Genomic DNA, 6,215 nt, shown 5'->3' with positions numbered 1-6,215 from the left:
TGCGGATCAGCAGAATATCCCTGTCTACATATAATAACATGACTTTAAAATGCTGTTTGACCTAATGTAAGGGGGAAAAGGAAAGGAGAAATGAGTTTATATGGCTACGAGTCTCTAAAAAAGAATCTGGAGGCTGTCAGAAGGATTGCCCTTATGCACAACTGAGCAGAGTCTAAGAGACAGATAAAGTAGATACAATCCCCAGGTATTGGTTCCTTGGAGGGCTAAAGAGACCCACGGGTTCTATGGTCATGGCAGATGGGGTTCACTGCCATGTCAGATGGCCCTTCTTTGGAGCTGGTGTTTCTGCATGATGAAACTGGAATCAGATGGGATCTCTTTACATAAGACTTTCATGCTACTTTACTGGAATTGTAGATGGTGTTGCGGTTTAAGATATATTTAGGGGATTTGAATCTCTGGACTGACAATATGATAGCCAGGCCCTGAGCCTCAACAGACTCCAGCTCCTACAATCGGATTTTTGGACTCACCTCACTCAGCTAAGATGGAGTTGAAGAATGTCAACCACCACACCATGGAGCCTAGAGTGCCTACAACTGAAAGCAGGAGGATTGCATCCACTATCCATGTGGAATCTGAGCCTCCTCTTGACATAGAGGTGCAACGGACACAACCAATCCAAGGTCCACAGAGATAAGGTGGCATTGGAGTGGAAAAAGTGGACATGGTGGCTGATTGGTATGGGGAATGGCAGGAAGAGTTGAGATGTGGAGGCGCCTTTGGGACTTGGAGTTGCCCTGGATGGTGCTTCAGGGGCAATCACCGGACATTGTAAATCCTCCCAGGGCCCACTGGATGGAATGGGGGAGAATATGGGCCATGATGTGGACCATTGACCATGAGGTGCAGAGATGCCCAGAGATGTACTTACCAAATGCAATGGATGTGTCATGATGATGGGAGTGAATGTTGCTGGGGGGGGGGGGGGGGGAGTGGTGGGGTGGGGGTGGTGGGGTTGAATGGGACCTCATTTTTTTTTAATGTAATATTTTTACAAAATCAATTAAAAAAAAAAAAAAAACACTGTGGGTTGAGGGGGCAAGATAGTGGCTGAGTGAACTTGCCTGATAGTATCTCCTGCAGGGAAGTGGCTGGGCAGCGTTGGAGCCTCTTCGGGACCAGGCTGTTTCAGGATTTTTGCGGGTCAGGAGGTATCTGGACAACGATTTGGTGGGAAGGTAACAGAGAAAATATGTCTATAAAATAAACACAGAGGTCCTAGCTGCGAGCGGAAAGTTCCCTCCTTGGGTGGGCGGAGTGGCGGCTTCGGGTGCTGCCGCGGCACCAGGCGCTGCCACGGCAGTTTTTTTTTTTTGAGTCTCTGCAGTACTGGGGAATTCATAAGCCCTGAGCGGCCTATTGGGGGGTTAATAGGACAGGAGGCGCTTGCAGACCGATTTGGGGAGACAAAAGGGAGCTTTATGGCAAAGCGGGGGGAATTTTGGATTGCGGGCACAAACAATAGTGCTTCCGCCTAGAGCCACGCCCCCCCCCCAAGCCCAGCTGCCGATCTACAGTGGACTTAAAGTGATAGCAATAAAGAGATGCCACCAGGATCTGGTAGGATGGGAGACGTTTGGAAGCTGATTAGGGGAATATTTTGCGAAGCGTGGGAATTTTGGGGTTGGACTCTGTTATTAGCGTTTCCGGCTGGAGCCCCTCCCCAGACCTGGCTATTGATCTGAGTTATTAAATTGGCTGCAGCCTAGAGGCACCCCCAGATGGCCGTTCCAGGGGATCACAGGGTGGGAGGGGTCCTGAAGTCAATTGGTGATATATCCACAGAATAGACCCTAGTAAGTGAGTGAATTGTGGGGTACAGAACACAGGATAGAGCTTGTGGATGTGACCTCACCCATAGGGCTGGCACCCAGCTGCAGGGATCCCTGAAGGCTGTGATGCACTGTGGTGCTCCTAGGCTTCCTGTTAACCTGACTTGAGGTTGCCAGGTCTGAGTCCCCTAAACCCTGGTGGCCCACACCCCAGAGACACACACCTCTTGAGTCCTCAATATCTCAGACTTTCCATCCCTGAATCCATCACGCCCTGAGATCCATCTGAGGTCCTTGAATGTCCTAGCCCTCAATGTTTGCGGGGTTTTTTTGTTTTCTTTTGTTTTGTTTTTATTTTTACTGTATTTTAATTTTTTATTTCATTTTTTTAATGTTCTAACTGCTAACATTGCATTATCCCCTAGTCTTTTCTCCCAGTGTATCCCCCAAAGTCTTTTTTTTTTTTCCTCTCTCTCTCTCTCATCCCCCATCATCTTATTCTGTTTTATCTTAACTATACAATAGGTGCTGCAGGAAACACCTCACATTTGCTGGGTTTCCTCATCCTCCACTGCCTCATTTCTGTGTGAATAGATTTTAGCTATCTACACTATCCCCTTTCCCCTACATCTTGATACCTACCATCATCTACTATCTCTCCTATATTACACCTCCCTTTCTTTGATCCACAAAGTGTCTAACTCTTAATTTCTAATACCTTTGTTTTGTTTTCTGTCTGTTATCCTCTCTTGAAACTATTACCTTTCTTTTCTCTTTCCCTCTCTCATGAAAACAATAGCTTTTTAGTTCATACCATATTCCTCCCATATTCAGTCGTCTACCTCATTATAGGTACTCTACCTACTGCTATAACTCTACACAATTTACATGAATCTAACCTCCATCCTCCCAGATCTCATATTGTTGCTTTGTTAACATATATCACCAATACTACTTTACACTTTTTCCTTGCTTACACAATTGCCTTTCCCCAGCACTAATACTTTCCTTTAAAGTGAACTTAACCAGCAATAAGAAATTAGAATAAGAAGAACAAAGTGACAAAGAGAAGATATAACACTTATAGTTTCGATTTTGTCTTGTTTTCTTTTAGCATAATACCCAGTACTCACAGCGTGTCAAGATACTTACTTCCAAAGAACATGAAGAACACAAAGAGCACTGGATAGAAAAAGTTCAAAGCAACAGTCAAGATATATTCATGCACTATACCAGATCCAACAAAGGTAGCTAACATGGCGGTAAATTTAAACTTCTTCGAGAGAAACTAGGGGAAAAGGGAAAATATTAAAAAGCAATTAAATATGGATTATATAAAACTTATAATTGTCACACGCTAAAGGTACTTATTTGATTTTCTATTATATTTGATTTTTCCAAGACTACTCCTAGGATTAACCCACATGTTTTTTAAAAAGTTCAGAAAACATATTAGCTTATAAAATCTTTGCTAAAATGAAGTCTTTTCAAAAACAAATGTTGAATGATCTGCGCAACTTTCCAAAAACACTAATAACATATTTTTAAGTCACTATGATGAACAAAACCACTTCCACATAAAACTACAGTACATCAAATCTTAATTTTTAGAGTAACAATGTATGATGGAGAAGGCAGGCATTCTCTCCATTTTTATAGGTAACAAAACTAAGGCTTAGAAAGGGCAAGGGACTCGCCTCATCTATATGTGAAACTACTCTTATAAATGACAGATCTAGCAATCAAATTCAGTGATTTTTGCATCACAACATGTTGTCACTTAGCCCAAAGGTGCATTTAGCTAACAAGAATTATAATCTAGACACTCCAGAGATACTCAATCAGCACATTAAAGATTACATTTTATCAGTATCAAAGACATGTCAGTGTAAATCAATGCATAGGAGTTTTCCCAAATAAATAAATAAATGCCAGAGTGAGATGATTTGCTGGCAATGACATTTGAAAGAAATGATTTATTATCGGCGAATCCTGACTATTCCTCCAAGGTCTCCAGGCATACTTATTTTGACAACATGTGAAATAAAATACAGAGCAAAAATACGGTATTAGACCTGTTAATATATACAGTAATATATATACTTATATGTCTCTAAGCAGTACTATTCAAAGCAGAGGGCTCTTAGAGGTAAAATCTCACAAGAGAACCAAACACAAGATACTATCATTCTCTATCTATGAGCAATTAAGTATAAGTTCCTCCAGCTACACAATACAAATAATTGTTGGAAAAGAATCTCTATTTCTTAAACATCAATCACATAATTCTTGCTGATTACCCAGAGTAAGTCCTTGTAAACATAGTAATATAGCCAGTCATGGACCACCACATTCTATGTCCTGAAATAGCTGGAGAATGATGTAGAATTCCACCAATCCTAAGAAAAAATTAAAGAAACAGGAACAAAAATAAAGAACCCAACCAAAATATCTGCATAGTCCCAAAGAATATACATACACAGTACACCCAAGAATGTTATAATAGATTGTTAGTCCATACGGTGATTACAGAAAATCTGAAAAGGCATTTTGGTTACCACAAAATAACTACCAGAGCTAATAAACAAATTCAGCAAAGTTGTAAAGCTATGAGACTGACATACAAAAATCGGTTTTGTTTCTATCCACCAAGGAACAATCTGAAAAGGAAATTCTAAAAACAATTCCATTTACAATAGCACACAAAACAATAAAATGCCTAGTAATAAGTTTAACCAAAGAGGTGAAAGACTTGTATACTGAAAATATAAAAACATTGTAAAAAAAGTTAAAGATGACCTAATTAAATGGAAAGATATCCCATGTTAATAGTTTGGAAGGTTAACGTTGCTAAGATGGAAACACTCCCCAAAGTGATATACAGATTCAATACAATCTCTATCAAAATTCCAATGGTCTTTTGTAGAAATGGACAAGCCAATATTCAAATTGACATGGATTTGCAAAGAGCCCAAAATAGCCAAAAACAATACTGAAAAAGTAAGAGGATTTACACTTTCCAAATTTAAAACTTAATACAAAGCTACAGTTATCAAAGCGTGTGGTATTGGCACAAGGATAGCCATATAGATCAATGGAATAGCATATAAAGTCCACAAGTAAAATCAGACATCTAAGGCCAATTGATTTTTTTTAAAAGATTTATTTATTTATTTCTCACCACTTCCCCCGCGCCCACCCCAGTTGTCTGTTCTCTGCGTCCATTTGCTGCATCTTCTTTGTCTGCTTCTGTTGTTGTCAGCGGCATGGGAATCTGTGTTTTTTTGTTGTTGTTGTGTCATCTTGTTGTGTCACTTCTCTGTGTGTGCGGCACCATTCCTGGGCAGGCTGCACATTCTTTTGCACTGGGCAGCTCTCCTTACAAGCGCACTCCTTGCACGTGGGGCACCCCTATGAAGGGGACACCCTTGCGTGGCACAGCACTCCTTGTGCGCATCAGCACTGCATATGGGCCAGCTCCACATGGGTCAAGGAGGCCCGGGGTTTGAACCATGGACCTCCCATGTGGTAGACAGACGCCCTAACCACTGGGCCAATTCCGCCACCACCAATCGATTTTTAATAAGGGTGCCAACTCAGGGAAACCACAAGCAAATGAATGAAATTAGATCCCTATCTCACTTCATACATAAATATTAAATTTAATAAATCAATAACCTAAATATAAGAACAGAAATTATATAGGTATTAAAAGAAGACAGGGATAAAAGTTCATGACCTTGGATTTGAAGATGAATTGTTAGATATGACACCAATAGCACTAACCACAAAAGAAAAATAAACTGGACTGCATCAAAAGTAAAAAGTTTTGTACAGCAAAAGACATTGTCAAGAAAGTGCAAAAACAGCTTGCAGAATGGTAGAAAATAATTGAAATTGGAAATCACATATCTGATCAGGGTTTATTTTCCAGAATATATAAAGAACTCCTAAAATGTAACAGAAAACCCAGTTAAAAAATGGGCAAGGCACTTTAACAGACATTGCTCCAAAGATATACAAATGGCCAATAAGCACATGAAAATATTCCCCACTTTATAGGTTGTTAAGGAAATGCAAATTCAAAACCACAGAAGAGTTTTAACTTCACACCCACAAGGATGGCAATAATCTAAACAATAGAAAATAATGCTTGGCAAAAATTGGGAGAGATAGGAACCCTATACATTGCTGGTGGGAATGTAAAATGGAGCAGCTGCTGTGGAAAACTGTTCCTCAAAAAGTAAAAAAGTTAAGTATAGAATTATCATAGGACCAAGCAATTCCATTTGTTGTGATATACCAAAAAGAATTGAAAGCAGAGACTCAGTTATTTGTTCACTGTATTTACTGGAGCATTATTCACAATATCTAAAAGGTAGTAGCAACCCAAGGTCCATTAGTACATGAATGAATAAA

The 6,215-nt window shown here is 40.0% G+C and overlaps 1 protein-coding gene across 2 annotated transcripts in view; it reads right to left on the bottom strand.

Moving 5' to 3' along the window:
• Nucleotides 1-956: 956 nt before the first annotated feature.
• Nucleotides 957-6,215, bottom strand: part of LOC101447432 (sterol O-acyltransferase 1-like) — a 61,028-nt gene continuing 55,769 nt past the window's right edge. For both annotated transcript variants that reach the window (XM_071207586.1, XM_071207585.1), the window contains exons 12-13: nt 4,097-4,195; nt 957-3,084 (exon numbers count right to left, since the gene is read on the bottom strand). The gene's annotated coding sequence lies outside the window, so the exon portion shown is untranslated. The remainder of the gene's footprint in view (nt 3,085-4,096; nt 4,196-6,215) is intronic.

The sequence above is a fragment of the Dasypus novemcinctus genome, chromosome 13 (assembly GCF_030445035.2).
Source record: "Dasypus novemcinctus isolate mDasNov1 chromosome 13, mDasNov1.1.hap2, whole genome shotgun sequence".
NCBI lineage: Eukaryota > Metazoa > Chordata > Mammalia > Cingulata > Dasypodidae > Dasypus > Dasypus novemcinctus.
Note: the sequence above shows the minus strand (reverse complement) of the source record. Positions and strands in the feature narration are given on the sequence as shown.